This window comes from Calypte anna, chromosome 1 (genome assembly GCF_003957555.1).
Source record: "Calypte anna isolate BGI_N300 chromosome 1, bCalAnn1_v1.p, whole genome shotgun sequence".
NCBI classification, from domain to species: domain Eukaryota; kingdom Metazoa; phylum Chordata; class Aves; order Apodiformes; family Trochilidae; genus Calypte; species Calypte anna.
Genome location: NC_044244.1, coordinates 91729471 through 91747224, shown reverse-complemented (window position 1 = coordinate 91747224; position 17754 = coordinate 91729471). Strand labels below are relative to the sequence as shown.

General features: G+C 35.8%; 1 protein-coding gene across 1 annotated transcript in view; it reads right to left on the bottom strand.

Annotated features, from left to right (window-relative positions):
- Window positions 1-192, bottom strand: part of DCN (decorin) — a 38440-nt gene extending 38248 nt beyond the window's left edge. Inside the window, exon 1 of the mRNA XM_008503225.2 lies at window positions 32-192. The gene's annotated coding sequence lies outside the window, so the exon portion shown is untranslated. The remainder of the gene's footprint in view (window positions 1-31) is intronic.
- Window positions 193-17754: the final 17562 nt, after the last annotated feature.

Here is a 17754-nt window from a genome sequence, read left to right as displayed (position 1 = left end):
CATAGTTCAGGAGAATTACTGAAAACCATACCTTTTAATCCAGGGATTTGCAACAGGAGCTCTCAAAGCTGAGATGTAATTAAACTAAATATTCAACCCAGGCAAAAGGCTTTGCAGGTGTGGAAAGGAGGAGGGGGTAAGTTCAGCTCAGTGACTGTCACTTGGTGGAAAACCCTCCTGCTTCTCTTCCATAGCACAGTTAAAAAACAAGGTTTCTCTCAATGAACACAATCCAGGCTGACACCCACATTAGATCATATGGTAATGATATGTCTCCTGTATTGTAGCCAGAAACTTTATCAGCCCTTTTGCTTTCTTTTCCTCTTTTTTTTTTTTCATTTGCTTTATTTCTTTTTCATCTGTTTAGAATCCCAAACTACTTGTACACTATAAGACAGACGCTTAGCTGTAATTCATCTTACTTATTTTATTTATGTCCCTACAACATATATTTAGGAAAGTTTTCTTGGTTTTAAGTATGTTTTTTTTCTGACTCATTACTGAGAAAAATGTTTGGCTGTTCCTCTTGTTACAGCAATTGGAATTCAAGGAAATTATACGAAATTAATCTTGGAGTTACTCAAAGTGGAGATTCATATCAGAAAAAAGGGGTAACTTTAGGTAAAACCATTTAAACAGATATCAACTTGCCTTTGCTTATGATATAATAATTGTCAAACCAAGAAGTATATAGTGTAATAGACCATCATCCTGTATAATAGTAGTGTTTTCATGTACTTCTTCAGAATACAGTATGTTTTTGATATATATGAAAATCATGTTTTCATTAGTAGAACAATTCTACCATTTGTGGTTAGAACTGCTTTATATAAACTTTCCTCTTTTTCACTGCTTTCTCACCAGGACAGCAAAGCAGAGGGAAAATTATCTCTAACTGTTTTTTGGTATAGTTTGGGGTTTTTGTGTTTTTTTTTTTTTTTTTTTTTTTTTTTAAGAGATGGTGGAGATTTTTTAAAGCACAAAAGGAAAAATGTATCCGGCTAATTTTTCATATTTATATTTATTTTAGTAATTTCTGTTCTGGTGTAAATATCAATGGGACCTAAAATGCTCTTTCTCTATTACTACCCCAGTTTAAAATCTAGCAAACTGAAAGAAGAGCAAATACAATCATTACTATTTATTTAGTAAACTAAACACATTGTGAACATGTGTAGCTTCCCTGTGCTGCTAGCTGTCCTATCTGAGTACTGGAGCTTTGTGTCTCTGTGTTTTGACTTGTATCCTTTTATTTCTGCCTCTAGGCTAAGACCAGGTGCAAATCTGAAATTAAAGCCTGTAAAATGTGAAATGATACTTAAAGAAGTCTGAATTTTTAGAAACACAATAACTGTTTGAAGTTTTAGCTATTCTCTCAATTTAATTAAAAGAAAAGTTATTAAAACAGCTCTTATAATTGTTCTCCTTTGGTGGAAGAAAGCATGGTAGAAAATTTGACTGCAAGTTTTGGTCAATGTAGCACAAAGGTGTAACCAGACATCTTCTATTGCAGATTTTTTATATACTTCACTCTAAAAGTTAAGGATCATTTATTTACCCCTAGTCCTTCAGCCAGAACTTCTTTCTCCTGGCTCTCCACTGGATTTGAGACTGCTAATGAATTTTGTTGTGACATTTTTGTACATATGATTAGTAGTGTTCCAAGCTTTCATTCTTACTACAAAGCCTTATCTCTGTCCAGAAGTGTCGCCATGAGGCTTGCTGAAATCTTGGCTGCATCTTAGTAATGTCAGTTATTTGAACCTTGGTCACCAGCTGCATCTGGTGTTTAAAAACATTTCAAAGCAAGATTTGATGAGGAACAGGTCAGGGTAAACTCATTGTCAGCTTGCTTCACAAAACCCATTTGTATCCTTTCCCAGTAAAATCCTAATACGCTTTTTCTGATGTCTGCTAAGGGGTTGAAAGGTGTTTTCATTTAATAATTTAGTCATGTCTTTGGAGGCACAGGAGGAGATGGACAGCCACCTCTCTTTTTTTTCCCGTAGGCATTAGAAGAGTCAAACAAAAGCATGCAGGTGGAGCACAACGTGCCTGCTGTGTGGGCTGGAGGCTCCCAGTCTGCCTGCAGAGGACCTGCTGTCCATAGAAGGAGAATTTTCCAACATTTTTGCTGACAAAGTCCATCCCAAGAAGTTCAGAGGGGAAAAGATGTTATCACCTTTAGGAATTATGAAAAGACCTATGCTGTCTGTCAATACTTGGAGACAAAAGAGGTAGCCATGGTGGTACAATGGTGGTACCACAATGCTGGTAGCCATCCAAGCCCTGCTGAAATTGAAAGTGCAGAAAGTGGATGACTCAAAAAACTGAATGGGAGAGGTCTTATAATGCTGAATATTGGTTCAGGAGCCTATTAAATGTTTCAAGCCATTTCTGTGCTTTTATGGGAATGTGGGATCCTTTCTTATACAAGTATTCTTTAACACCACTCATTGCCCTCTGTTATGTCACTCAGAAGATAAACATTTAAAAGAAAAAAAACACAACCTAGCAATAATATTGACATTATGTAATAAAAAGGCCTATAACCACACATAACCACATCGATAAACACTTCCCCAGTCTAACCTACTTTGACTACAGCTTAGTCAATATAAAAAAAAAAATAATGATTAGAACAATCTTGGTTGCTATATGATTTTATTACTCAAATTTAACCAACTTATAGGGCTAAGTGCTGCTCCAAATACTGATTTCCAGAAAGCTACGGGCTTTCTGGAAGTAACATGAAAGTAACATGTTAATGTTACTTATATAACAGTCTTTTTATTAAATTTTGATGGATAGCATCTGCTTCATTTGCTCACAACTTATTTTGTGAACCTTTCAAATGGGAATGTTGGGAGAGTAGATAGGAAGCCTGCCTGCCTGCCTCTTGTTGACTTCTCTGCTTGGGTCTAGTGGCTTTGCAGGGAGGAGATGAGCAGCTGCTCAGTAAAGAGCAAACATACTCTGGGGAAAGAAGAGCTCTCAGAGCATGAGGCTGGGCTGGAAGGGAGGCACATCCAGCAAGCACCCAGCACTGCCAGCACAGGTTGCAGGTTCCTCAGGAGAATGGAGAGCTGACATAATCTGCCCCTGGGGATGGAAAGGAAGTCTTTATTAAGGGAGCCTGGGCAGGGGGCGGGCAGGGAAAACTAACATTCATTACAATCCAGAATGTTACTGAGATAAAAGCAGAAAAGAAGTACTGGGTCTGTCGTGCAGGAACATGGTGGCTCAGAGGTTCAGGTTCTTCCTCATTCTAAGTTTCCACCACAGGAAAAGGCATTTTTCTTGGACTGCCTTCTAGTACATTGCAGCTTTGATGATCAAGGATTGGTTAGCATTGTTGTGGTTGTTGTGGTAAGGAAGAGGGCAAGCAAAACTTCCTCACCATCCTCATGAACTAGCTAGGTAAGTGCCAATCCCCATGAGGAAGGTATAAAACCAGACCCTTGTTTGGCTGCCTCACCAGGTCCCTCTCCACCTGCTCTCTCTTTATAACTCATTCCTGGGCTTTGTTAGTTCCCTAGCATCGACATCCTTCATGTTCTCTAATATAATACTGCCTTCCTTTCCTCTCCTTTCCTTTCTACACTAGGCTTAATAATTTCTTCCACTCATCTGTTATAAACTGTTCTTTACCATAGCAATGGAGTTTCTCTACTAAAAGTGTGAGTAAATATTGACCCAAGCTTAGTAAACACTGATCCAGGTAAATATTGACCAAGGCACAGACTGAAAAGGTAGCTAAAGAGACAGAAATGTAATTTCTGGATATTCTGAATATAACGTTTCATTTAGTGCTCTGTAACCTCAGAAACTACAGTCCTGAACTTTTGGGCATTTCTACAGATCAAAAGGACCAACATATCAAATTTTGGATGTGTGCTATCAGTAGCATTATTTTTCTGTGGCTGTGAAAGCACTTCTTGTATAACTATTTGAACACAATGCAGCCTAACTTCAAAATACAGAGCCCTCTCTTCAGAGGAATAGTGTCTTCCATCCCTGACTGTCTTCTTTTCTCTGTTTTCTACTCTTCAAGAACATGCACTCTTTAGCCCTCAGGGTCATGTTGTTCTATTTGAAAGGGAGTCTATGGGATCTACAGATCACAGTAGGAAAAAAATTCTAATCGTCCTCAGATGAAGTATTCCATGTGTGATATTTTCCTTTATTTTGGTTTCCTTCTTATGGAAAGGCCAATCTGTTCCTGAATTTGGTATTTCCTTTCCTTTCCACTGGCATTTCTCTTCCCTCCTGAATTTTTTTTTATTTTGCCCAGGTGTATCCATCAGCTGCAGGAAATAATCACATATCCATGTAATCTTGCTACTCACTGTGATTTTAAATGCTCTGAACTTCCATCAGTGAGGAGTAATCCTGTCTTAAGTATTCCTCAGCCTTTTGTACTGTAGATATATGTGTTGAGATCACTGTTACCTCAATGCTTCAAAAATGCAGCAAATAGGTAAAACCAGACTTTATGAGTCCTTGCAGCTCCTGGCCATCCTAGAAAGAAAGAGTGAAAGTGAAAGTGATCATGGATCAAAGACCCCAGAACCTCACTTTGACTTTACCCCTTCCCCTTGAACAAATGTGGAAGAAAATGTATACAAAAGCATTTGTTATCATACACAGTGATATACCTCTGTGTTAATACCGAGGTGTTCCATTTGCTGTGTTTCAGTGACAGACAGCATTATATTTTGTTCCTGACCGTCTACTGTGTGAGTATCATCAGGCTTTTCCTCTTTGGAAAAACTCTTACCTGAAGGAAAGAGTGTTCTGGCAGATGTCCCTTACCAAAAGTACCAGGAGATTACAGTTCCCTATGGAGCATACCTTCCTGAGAAAACGTGTTATTCTGGGAGTGTGGGCCATAAAAGAGGGAGTGATGAATGGAAAGGAGAGGTTTAGTTTAGGTAGGAGGAGATGAAATTTTAAATGAGTAGCTGCTTCTTCAGACTTTGGTCTTTTTCCTTTTTCCTTTTTCTTTTTTTTTTTTGTTTTTTTTTTGTTTGTTTGTTTGTTTGTTTTTTTTGTTTTGTTTTGTTTTGTTTTGTTTTTGTTTTTTTTTAATATTTTGCTGTATCTTTAGTTGGAGTCCAACCATTTTCAAGGTTCAGATGAAAAATCCAGACATTAAATCTCATTCTGATGGCCCTTATGTCATGCCCTGGACAAGCCTCATCATCCCAGATGGATTACACAATGCCCTAGAAAAGGATGACAATAATTCATGCAAATGTTAGAACTATACTCTTTGCATGTCCTCTGTTAGTCAGGGGTTATGAATCAGCATTCAAAATGAGACACATCCTGTGCATCTCTGAACAGCCTATTCCCATATTGTGAAAACCATGTGAATTGTCAGCTCATCCTTGATTTCAAATTTAGTCATCAAAGAGAGTAAACATTTTCAGGGGGAGCGGGTGTGTACTACTGAAAAAAGAGTCCTCAAAAAAAGAAGGGGGATAGAAAAAAAAAAAAGACTTTTATGGTAGGGTTTGTGTATGTGTTTCTATACTAAAATGCTCATTCTTGTATGCTGGCAATCTGCTGAGTCAATAACTTGTCATTTAGCTAAATATATGATATAGTGACTTTGAAGATATAAGAAACATCATTGTAAAACTTAATAGTTTTGTTTGGATTGTGTGGCCTTGCTATAGAAAGGAATTGTTGAGTATCTTAAAAATGGATGGTGATGAGTTACATGAGAATCAACCCTGTCTAAACAGGTTGTGCCCTGTGGAGTTCAAACGAAAAGGATGTGCTTTTTCATAAATATTGAACCTCTGAAGTAACTCACTTCATTTCAGTCAATTTGAAACATAATGAAGAAAAGCAATGATGTGGGAGTGAAGTCCAAACAGGACAGGTACAACCTAGCATTCAGAATATCCTCAAATTTTACCTTATCTGAAGATATTTAAATGTAGAATACAAGCCTCTTCAAAATGGGCTAGGTGGAAGTTTGTAACAACTTTAAAGTTTTAAAATTCATTTTCACACTATCATGGTTCAGAATATTTTTTAAAAGAAGTCTTGAGTACTTTAAAAGTCTTTTTCTGTCAATATAGAATCAAATTTCTTTAATTTCCTTTGGTATTAGGGTTGTCAGCCATTAAAGGCTTCCAGGCTACAGTATTGTTCAGGAAACAATCTTCAATATGTCCATTGCATTTCATTAGTTATTGAAGAGTCATTCACTTTAATTTGCCATTAAAGAGATATGGTCTTTCTTTTGACTATTATTTAAAGCACATTCTACTCGTATTCTTATAAATAAGCTCTTAAAAGGATTGCATTGAGCAAGTAATTGCACTAATGTTCGTCAACAGTAATTTTCCATAGTCAGACTGAATAAAACATGAGTTTTTCTAAACAAAAGAGAATTAAATTCTACAAGTAAAAACTTTAATGTGATGGTGATTCCTTCAGCTATTGAATTACAGTGGAATGTTTACTGGTAACTAAAAAAAAAAAATAAAAAAAATGAAGGCTATCCTTTTTCTATATTTCTCATTGTTTTATTTCTTTCTCTACATGTCCTACATGTACTTCTTTATTTCATACCATGTTCCCCCCAAAATATTTATATTTTAATTTAGAGGATAACACTCATATCCATAGTTTCAACTTAATAAAAGTTAAACTTCTTTGTTTGAATTTATTTGCCTTCGGTTTGGTTTTTCATTTGGTTTTGTGGGGTTCTTTTTAGATCTACAAATGTAATAGATGAATTTATGAGCATGCTGGAACACACCTCCTGGAGACATAAATCATACCATTTCACTGAAATCACAGCACCCTGTGATTTATACCATTTCAAAATTTCACCACTGACTTTCTTGACTTACCTTCATCTATCATAATATACAAGAAACCCAAACCCTTAGACCTCAATGACTGGAAAAATGACTAACAGTTTTCCAAAATATCTCTAATAGATCTGATTTTTAAAGAGACTTTCAGAGCAGTTTTGAAAATCAAGTATTGTAGAAGTCACTGGAGGATGGATTAAGAAAATAGTCAGGAACCCACATTAACTTGTCACTTTGGAAAATCTTAGTCTATTGAACTAGTTTAAGAATGGAGTTTTTTGAGTAAATGTAAGGATGCCTTGCACGTAAAAATTAAATAGGATGCTTCAAAATTACTGTATAGCTTTTTAAAACAAGATGGAAAGCTTGCCTCTGAAGAAGCCACACATATGCTTGCAAGGAAAAGATCCATTCAGGGACTGTTCTTCACTTATAAAACCAAAACCACTGCAAATTGAATATTGAGACTTGGACAGGTTGGAACAATCATTTGTCACATTGTTCAAGTTCTTCCACTGTGTTCCTGCCTCCTGTGTCTCCTCAAAACTATTTGAATCAGCTCTGCCAGAGGAATTACCTATATTTCAGTCACAATTAGAAAACTAAGCTCTCTGAGGAAGAGTTGACACTGTATGTAACCCATTCACAGCCTGCAATGCCATTTTTGTGTCAGTATAAAATGAGAAACATCTGGCAAACGAAGCAATGGAAGTAAGGCACAAAAGAAAAAATAACAAAACAGTATTTTTCAAATTATTGGACAGAGGAGAGAAAAACACATTTCAAAAGTACCTCCAAGATAATTCTAATAATTTAGAGGACTTCATAGAATCTCTAGGGCCTTGCAAAAGCCTTACTTTTGTGGCTTTGGTGGTGGGTTTTTTTCATGCATACTACTGTGGCTATAAAATAAATTATATTTTAGTCTAAAGGACATCTACTGTTTAGATCTGAAGTGCATATCCAATAATTATAATCTATTTATCAAGTGCACATCAGGGACAGAAACATATATGGTTGACAGAGTCCATTTTGCAAACTCACTTTTCCTTCTGGTCCCAAAGACTCTGTAAACCCCCAACTCCAGCAGAATAATCCTCCCTCTTATGATTACAGCAGGCTTGCAGGGGCAAGGTAGGGCTCCTCAGGGTTAAAATTACTTCAATAAGTATTTATTTTTTTCTCTGGCTTTGAAGTGATAAACTTGAAGTTTGACCCAGAGCCACAGAGAGCATACATACCCTTCATTAGCAAGGAGGTGGCATTGCCAGGCTGAGACGCTCCATGACCTGACCACTCTGTTGGAGTCAAGTGCTTGACTACAAGGACAATAAAACCTTCCACTCTGGGGCATAGACCTCTATTTCATCTCTTGCCAGCATGTCACATAACCTCATTTCTTAGGGTGATCTGACAACTCTCCACAAATGTTACTGGCCAGCCATTTTATATCTCCCACCACTTACTGGAATTCCCCCGGCTTTTCTGCAAAATGCCCCAAACCCTCTCAGATTTTGTGTTCATTGACACAGTTCAGTGCTACTTTCCAAAGCAAGCAGCTTATTCAGACAGTTTCCTTTTCAAATAGTTATTACATAATTTATTACAGTATGTTTCAGATTAAAGGAGAACAAAATCGGTGCCACTAAAAAAGTACAAAATGTATGAAATGTAGCTGCCAAATATGCTGGAGACAGTAAAATGTTTTTTCATAGTTTTACTAAGTATTTGTTGAAACCTGAAAGGAGGTTCAGCCTTTCTGAAAGTATTTTTTAATGATTTCTCTTATAATATTCAGTATATATTATTTTTTAATGGAACAATAATATGACCTTCTGTTTATAAAAAAAGATCAGTCGTTGTAAAAGATGAAAATTCATATTCTTTTATTTCATGTTTGAAACTTTAAAAAATCATGCCAGTTATCTTTCATCAAGGGAAAACAGAATGTAATTACTGTATTATAATAAAAGTTTGTATAATATTGATTATAGCTTTAATTGATTTCCTCACCAGCCTGAGATCTGTTTGGCCCCTTCTGAAAAAAAAAAAATGTAAATTTTGCCTTTCACATATTCCCATTTTTCACCAAAGCAAGTGTTCAAGTGAGTATTTTCATCTTCAATTAAGAAGTGATGTGCACTTAGGAATTTTCCATTTTATACTCTAAAGGGTAAGGATGACCTTAACAATTCCTGAAACTATAATATAAACTCTTGAGTCAGGGAAGATAGCAATTATGGAGCAAATTAGTATGAAATGTAACTTAATTAAACATGACATTTCTAGATATCCAGAGTACTTTGCCCTCTTTTTTTCCCATAGTTTCATTTTGTTTGTCTAAAGCTGGTGAACAGAAGTGACAGATACGTGCCATTTGACCAGACTTCCCAGGCTTATCTTAAAAGTAAAAGCTTGATTTTGGTTAAGACCTGCTGCCTACTGAACTATGGATTTCTCTGATAGCTTTTCTGGAGTCCAGAAGTTAGCCCAAAACTCATCAGCTCATGATTTCCTAAGGCTCAGAAAACTGTATGTACATTTCTTAATTCTTCCAATCTCTTGGCTTTCAGAGAACAGTGTACACAACATAGGCTGTACTGGACACAAGAATATTCTCTATCATCATGAGCAATGGCTTTATATTCACATGTATTTTTATTTAGAAATTATTTTATCACAATACCCTTTGCTTGTCCTTATGATCACCCAGATCGTTAAGGAGACGAAGACCTAAAATGATCAGATAGGAAATCTGATTAATATAAAATCCAAAAGTATATCACTGGAAACAAACCAGTATAGTATTTTTTAAACAGCCAGCACAATCAAATAGAAAATTAATGGAAAATTATATTCTTATTGAAGAGGTCTGTTCTGCATCCTTTTCCATGTAAAACTTCTGTTGAAAGTATATCATTCATTATTTGGTTCTCCTGAGTTTTGAGTAATTTCTATAAACGTATATTTGTTGCATTCCATTTTAACTCATAAGATTTTCAGTGAGTGCCTACAATCTGGAGTCCCATATCTCTCTTATTCAAAAGTACGTTAACCAGCTATATTTCACATAGTAAATACGACACAGAGTTGATAGGCTTGCCAAGCAGAACTAAATGGTTTCCTTCAGTGTTCCTTGAGTTACAGGAAAAAGTATATTCAACCTAAGGTAAGATAATGCAATTAATTTGACATGAGTGGCATGAGTTGTAGATCTTAAAACTGTACACAAAAGTGTTAAAATACTCTTCTGAAACTGATAAAGCTTTTTAGCTGATAACCCAGCAATACTTTATACCATATAATCTGCATGTTACAACTGTGAAGCAGAAGCTACCACATGTTTTCTCACTGGTGATATTCCACTGCAAGATTGTGACATATTCAGCACAAAAATCACACTAATAATAGCAATACAGAAGAGAGAATAAAAGATAACATTGAGTCCACCTTCCTACTGTGAGGCAACATCTGTAAAGCACCTCTCAGAAATGCTGAATTTCCAGCTGTGGCTGCTTCTGTTGCCTGTGCCCAGGCAGATCCAGGAGGATTCCACTCCCCAGCTCTGTTACCAGCCCCTATAATGCTTAGTAACACTTCCCAATATCAAATGTGAATCTCTGCTGCAAATTAAGTAAATTAAGCAAATTTACTCTTTGTTCTACTTTTTGCAGGACAACTCATCACAATCTTCTTCATGGAAACATTTTGCATACTTGAAGAATGTTGTCATTTCCTTTCTGAGACTTTTCTGAGCAACTACTCTGACCATTTCTGTTGCTCCACTTTTATTCCCAGACCTCTGATGACTAATTTATTCTCCCACATATTGTCTTAATTTAATTTTAAAATGGTCTACCTAACACTTTAATCAGAGCAATCATCCTCTGTACTTTGTCTGCTACACTAAAAAGTCGTGTTTTTATCTGTGGAGATGTTTATCGACAGTAAAGATTTTCAAAAGGATTGACTCTTGGTCTCATTACCATTCCCTTGAAAATTATTAAATCTCTGAATCTCTGTTTTGGTTTTTTGAGGGTTTTTTCACCTCATTTTTTGGTGGTTTTTTTTTAACAAATTTTATCACTGTGTTATATTTTCTTACATGTTTTAAAAAAATGAAAAAAATGAACCTCCACCTTTCCATCCAACCCAAAGACACCATACCAGCTACAAATACAAATTATCTCAGATGACTTCATCACATCCTCTAGCTTCATTCTCTCTTTTGTTAAAGAATGATGACACTGACTTTCTGTGAAAAATATACTTGAGCTGGCAAAGGATTTCTATATCTCAGTGGCATTATAATCACATTTAAAAGAATTGTGAGATGGAATATTTGAATGCCTTGCCTTCCCTTGTGGTCTTAGCCTGAGTGATGGTAATGAAGCAAGGTCTGAATCTACTGGTTAATTCTCTTACTTCAGAATACAAAAAATATCTCACAAATCAAAAAGAACCTAAACCCAAAGATGAGTATTCTGAGACAAGAAAGAAGAACTGAAACATCATTTTCTGACTAAAGCAATGTAAAAAACTACCATCTTGAACTCCTGGCTTTTCTCTAGACTTCAGGCTTGGCTGAATCAAGAAGCATAAATTCAGCCATTAAAAGGTTAATGTCTAGGTATCTTCTTTAGGGATGACAGTGAATATCAGTGCCAAAGCTCTAAGACCTACCCTAAACCATTTTATGTCAGTAACATTTTATGTCAGTTGTTTTTGTCTGCTTTTGTGTACTGATTGTGTGGTCATATCATTTAATGCAGGCAGAATTCAATAAAAGATTTGTGCCAAACTCCATTGTGTCTTACAGACAGAGCTAGTGATCAACAACCACATTATTCATATAATCTGGATAGTATTTCTGAACACCATTCTGCATTTAACAAAGAATGACTGAAATCAAAAATCTACATCCGATGTCAAAAGTAGCAGATCTTCCTCAGACAGAAAAAAAAGCCGTCATGCAAAAAAATTACAATTTTCCTTGAGGGACTGCAGACATCAATTTCTTCAGTATGTCTGGTGTAAATAACCCAGCTTAAAATTTAATACAACACTATATTCAATCTACTATAACTGGGCTAAGAGAAGACATTTAAGTTGGACTGATTTAGTTTTGGGTTTTGTTTTGTTGTTTGTTTTTTTTAATCCTTGCAGAGATCATTTGTAATTATTTCATGGGGAGTACAAATTATTTCAGAGAAATCTTTTAGTATGTTTAATGTGATCCAGACAAAAGATTCTTGTCTTCCTATGTGTCTGAAGCAAGAAATTATGGAGTAAATTTGCCATACCATTGAGCCTGAGTTTTTCTCTTTACTGGTATAATAAAAATGTAGATGCAAATTTTATAGCAAGTCATTTCACATGAACCAGTTACTCAGGGAACATTGTAACACTGTGACACACAATCGTGTGTCTTGTAGACCTGAGAGAATAGACAAGCAGTTCAGTGGGACTACAGTGTCTTATAGAGACAGCAGAGATTTTTCTGGCACTGAAGAGACTGTTTGAAATCCACATATTTTCTTGTGAAAGCCATTCTTGGAGGGTGGATGTGGAAATGGCAAAATAGTTATATTCATTATATTTTGTATTAAATTCCACTAAATGTAAGAGAGTGAGCATCACTTTTGAAAAATTACATCACTCACAGAAGATCAAATGTGAATGAAGTATTAAATAAGTTAAAAGGGAAACTCAAAAGCAGAAGACAGAAAAAGGGATGAGAGTACTAGATAGAGAAAGGAGAAAGATTAAAATTGAAGCTGTGCTTATTGCTTTCCAGACTGAATGCTTTCCAGACTTATTGCTTTCCTTCCCTAGCACATATATTTTTCTGACATCTTTTCTCATTATTCACCAATGGGACTTAAAAAGTATGTACACTTGAACACTCCCACTGGGTTATACTTCTACTTTCTCTCTTGCTGCAAAGTTTCTTCAGTCAGTTCTAGAAGAAGAAACCTGGATTGCTACAAGCCAAATTCTACGTTCAACTTTTCTTCATGTAAATAGTGAGCTTTTTCTTAAATTCTAAAAGACAGGCAGGGTGGACTGAACACTGAAATGATATTATTGGATACTAGACACCTCTCAAGCTTGTTTGCCACAGACAGGCCACTGACAGCAATGTGGCTTCTCACTGAGCGCTGCCAGAAAGGATATTACCTGAGTATTGCAGCTGGACTGCCCTGGTGTAGTTCTAGGTTTACACTGAGGATGATAAAGGCAGAAGAGTAAAGGCTATCACAGGGATGTCAGAAAGCTTGTGCAGTTTATCTAGGATGGGCCCAGAGAGATGCACAAGGATTGAGGGCATTCATAAATCAGTAGGCAAACATGTTTTGTAGATCTGCACTGTGTAATTTTTTACATAAGTTACTCAAATATTTATTTCCTGTATTTATTTTTTTTTTAAATTTGCTTTATTTAAGAAGCACTGCTGCTCTTTGGACCAAGTTATTCAATAACTATTTTTTTCCCCTCAAAATTCATTCATTTTTGCACAAAATTTAAAGGAAAACTTCTCTTTTTTTCAGAAGAAGCAGGAAGTTCTAAATGCTTATTTAAAGGAAGGCAATGAATGCTTCCCAGTATGATTTAGAAGCAAAATAAATACCATTCTCAGTCATATATTGTTCAGACACACACAGTATAAATAGATTATATGAGAGGCCGTGAGAAAATTGCCTGAATTAATAGGCTTAAATACAAAAATAGGTTGAATAATATTATTATGGTGCATTTACTCAAGATTATTTTCATTTTTCTCCAATACACCTCTTTTGCCTTCTGACAGAACATTGAAAAATATTTTCTTTCTATCTTAAATAGCTTGTAGGGAAAATTCTGTGTGATGTTCTAAGTATGAAATATTGTAATATATTGAGTTTTGCCACTGTCCTTATCCAACAATCATTATGGCAGGAATCATTTGGAAACATATTTTCAAAAATAATGATCAGTGATCAGAAATAAAAAATTTACTCCAAAACCTAACTTTATTACTAAATACTATCTAGAAAAGAAAAAAAAAAAACCTTTGTCTGAGTGGATGCCTATAATAAAAGGACTTGGCAAACTTCTTCATATTGCAGCACACAAGGTAATTATTTTTTCCTTAATTTCAGGGGATGTTGGATAAGACATATATAAATAAGACAATTTTGTGCATCAGCTCAGTTGTTTTTGCTCAATGGAAAATGCATGAATTCAGCACTTCTAAAATGAGACCACATACCTGGACACAAGTATGTATTGGGAATTGTATTAAAAAATTTAAGCTACTGTGAAATCACATATGAATAAAACATTACAGGAAGACTAATGATATTTCACATACTGGAAAAGGAAATGTTCACATATATTTTAGTAATGATTTGTATTTTAGTTCTACAGAAAACATTTAGAAGAACAACTGATTTAACGAATATGGACTTTTCCCAGGCCACATATGTCTCCATTAATGGTAAGAAACTATTTAGCATTTCTCAGATACAGTATCTAAGACTTTATCTTTCCTTGAAAAGGCAGACATTCTTCATGTAGGCATTTGAGAAATACCATGTAATATACTTCTATGTGTTAGCTACTGTTGAGTTTTATTTTATTAGGATACACATGGACAGTATCAGAGCAGGCAGAGTACAAACTGCTGCTAATGAATTAACATTCAGTCTGTTAGCCAGCCAGAAAGCCCACGATTCTAAACAGGATTCCTTTTTGCTAATAGTGTCACTTCTAAACTTTTAATGTGCTTGGAGTACTTCTAGGAATCAAGTAGAATAATTTTATATTCCAGGAAAATATTTCTGCCATCTGAATAGCTGAAACAACACAAAGATTGAGGTTGTAGGGGGTTTTTTTGATTCTTTGACTAGAAGTGCTTCTTCTTACATATTTATCTAACAACAAGTAAGACTTATTTTTGGTTTCAGGTCTCTAGGATCTATGGTATAAATCTTAATATTAAAATTATATATATTTCAGTGACATTCGAAACACTGCTTTTTTGTGTTCCATCCATAAGATCTTCCTGAAAGGTGGTATTAGTTTGTACTTACCAGCACTTATGAAAGTACAGGGATGTTGACAAAAAGAAGTAACTGAAAACAAAACAATGCAAATCATTGAATCCAATAACTTATTCTTGGCAAATAGCTTATCTTTCAGAAACAGACCATTTCCACCTTTTGATTGTTAGCTCCCCGTGATTTCATATCATTATTCAGATTGGAAAAGACCTATAAGATGAGGCAGTCCAACCTTTAAACTAACTCCACTAACCCAGCTCTATCAGTCCACTGCTAAACTATGTCCCTGTACCATGTACCTGTCTGATTTTTAGAACACTTTGGGATATTGATTCAATCTCTTCCCTGGGCAGCCTCATCCAGTGCTTAGTAACTCTTTCTGTAAAGAAGCTTTTTCCTCACAATCAACCTAAATTTCCCCTGGTGCAACTTGAAGCCACTTACCCTCCTTCTATCTCTAGTTAATAGTAAGAAGAGACTGACCACCCCCTTGCTACAACCTCCTTTCAGGTAGTTGTATGGAGCAGTAAGGTCTCTCCCCTGCTTCCTCTTCTCCAGACTGAACAGCCTGAGTTCCCTCAGCCACTCCTCATAAGACGTGTGCCTCAAACCCTTCACTAGCTTGGCTGCTTTTCTCTGGACATACTCCAGCAACTCCGGTATATTTTTAAATATATTGACATTGTCATATCTTTTGGGCAAAGGGATGAAAAATTATCAGAAGTAACTTTCAGATATTAATTCAGAACAACTTCCATGTATTAATTACCTAGATTGAGTAATAATAAATACAGAAACCAAAAGCAATGTAATTTACAGCTTGTTTGAATGCTTGAAAATATTTTGCCATTACGAACACCAAAATGTAGTGGTAACTCAGAACCCATCACAGTTTAAATACTCTTTACTTCCAGCTTTTGTATGAAATTTCCATGACACATGTTTTCATATAATGATCTCCATAGACTAATGATAACTCTTTTCTTACGGACAACTTTAAATTTTCTGAATATTCTTACAGCTGTTTGAGATTTGGATATGATTAATGAAGACAAGCAATTTCAAGGACCCTACAGGTAACTTCTTACTTGCATTATTCTGGGTAAAAATTATATGTTGTAAGATAGTCATAAGTATTAGTCAACCTATTAACTGTAAATATTAGGTAACATGCTGGCCTTGACATGCATGTTCATATTTCTTGATACATCTTGAAGATACACCCAAGAATTTTGGATATAATATAGAACAGAAATTGTTAATGGGCATTAATTTTCTTCTTCAATAAAAGGAATGGCTGAAGTGTAAACCACCTATTATGAGCCATATTGTCCAAACTCTTAACTCAGTGCTGTTCTGCACATTACTGAACAAACATGCTGGATTAAACCCTTCAAGTCTGCTTCCAGAGAACAAGAGACAACCATAAACAAAGTGAAGGAGCCAAGAAGTTACAGGGCCTGCAACAACCTCATAAAACCTTCCTGTTCCAGTGATCAAAACATATCCCCGAGCTTTCAAATATGAAAAAAAATAAAGAAAACCAAAAAAGCAAAACCAAAGGAAAACGTACCAAAACAAATCAGGAAAATATTCCTTAATATTCTCTATGATGCTATTTTCTAAGCAAATAAGTATCACCAGTTACTAACTCTGCATGTCTTCTTTGCAGCATTTCCTGGCTTACAAGTAAGAACTTCAGTTTCTCATCTATGAAGAAAACCTCATCTGAGAGGGATGAAAAGACACTCGTTCCCCCCCTGGAGCAGAAGGAAAGATTGAGTTGCAGCCTTATGCCTCCCAAGACATTCTTGACAAGCCTAGGGGACTTGGGGCCCTCAGTGACAAAGGTTTTACAGGTCTCCATGCAGCCACCTCCAGTAGTGATGAGGTGATCTTCTAGTGGGTATGGTGATACAGATATTGCTAAATGTTTTAATTTTATTTTTATTTTTATTTTACTGGGTGGAGGATGTTGAAGGTTGGAGACAGTGATCTTAGAAATCATGACAATTCTGTGATTCTGTATGATTCTATCCTGTTGTGCTGTTGTTAGGTCTGTGTAAGATTGGACTGTTTCACACAATGGAAACCTGTTCAAATCTGATAATCAGGGCAGTTACTTGGGGCTTACTGATGATCTCTTTGAAGCTGAGAACACCACTGAATGGATGGTTTCTCTTTATTTTACTTAAGAGCTGTTGAATCATTTTTCATGCTGCTGTGACTACATCAGCTTTGGTTTAAAGAAGGATTGCCTGAACCAAGGCTGCACCTGCAGCAGATGGATGAAGTGAAGCTGCTACACCCATATCTGTGATGGAGGGCAGGTACAGGTGCCAGAGAGCACATCCAGGGGTCTAAGCCATTATCCCACACTCTCAGTGGTCCTTCAGATGTCCAGAAAAGTTCAAGCTAAGCAATCAAAAGATTAGAGCCTAACTTATACTTTGCGGTCAGATAGGTAATTCGGAAGTTTTTTATTCATTTTTATTAGGTGCCAACTGCTTTTTTTTACATCTGTATGGGAAGGATAGCTAACCTCCACATTTGAAAAATTAAAATCCAGAGAACATGGAGTGCCAAATAGATTGTGGCAAATCATTCATGATTTCATGCAATACATGTCTGCATAAATTCTGCTGATAAATCCTACAGACAGTAACATGCCTGGGTAAACACCTTTAGCACTGCAAATACGCTGTCTCTGAACTTCATTTGGAAATGTTTTGCTGAACCTGCATGGACAGTATTTGTAAATAGATACAAAACCAAAAATGTTTGAATTCCCTAAAACAGTGTTTGCATTTACAAACAAAAATTATATTAGCATTCTGTATGCTCCCTTAAAACCAATTAGAGACCAGACA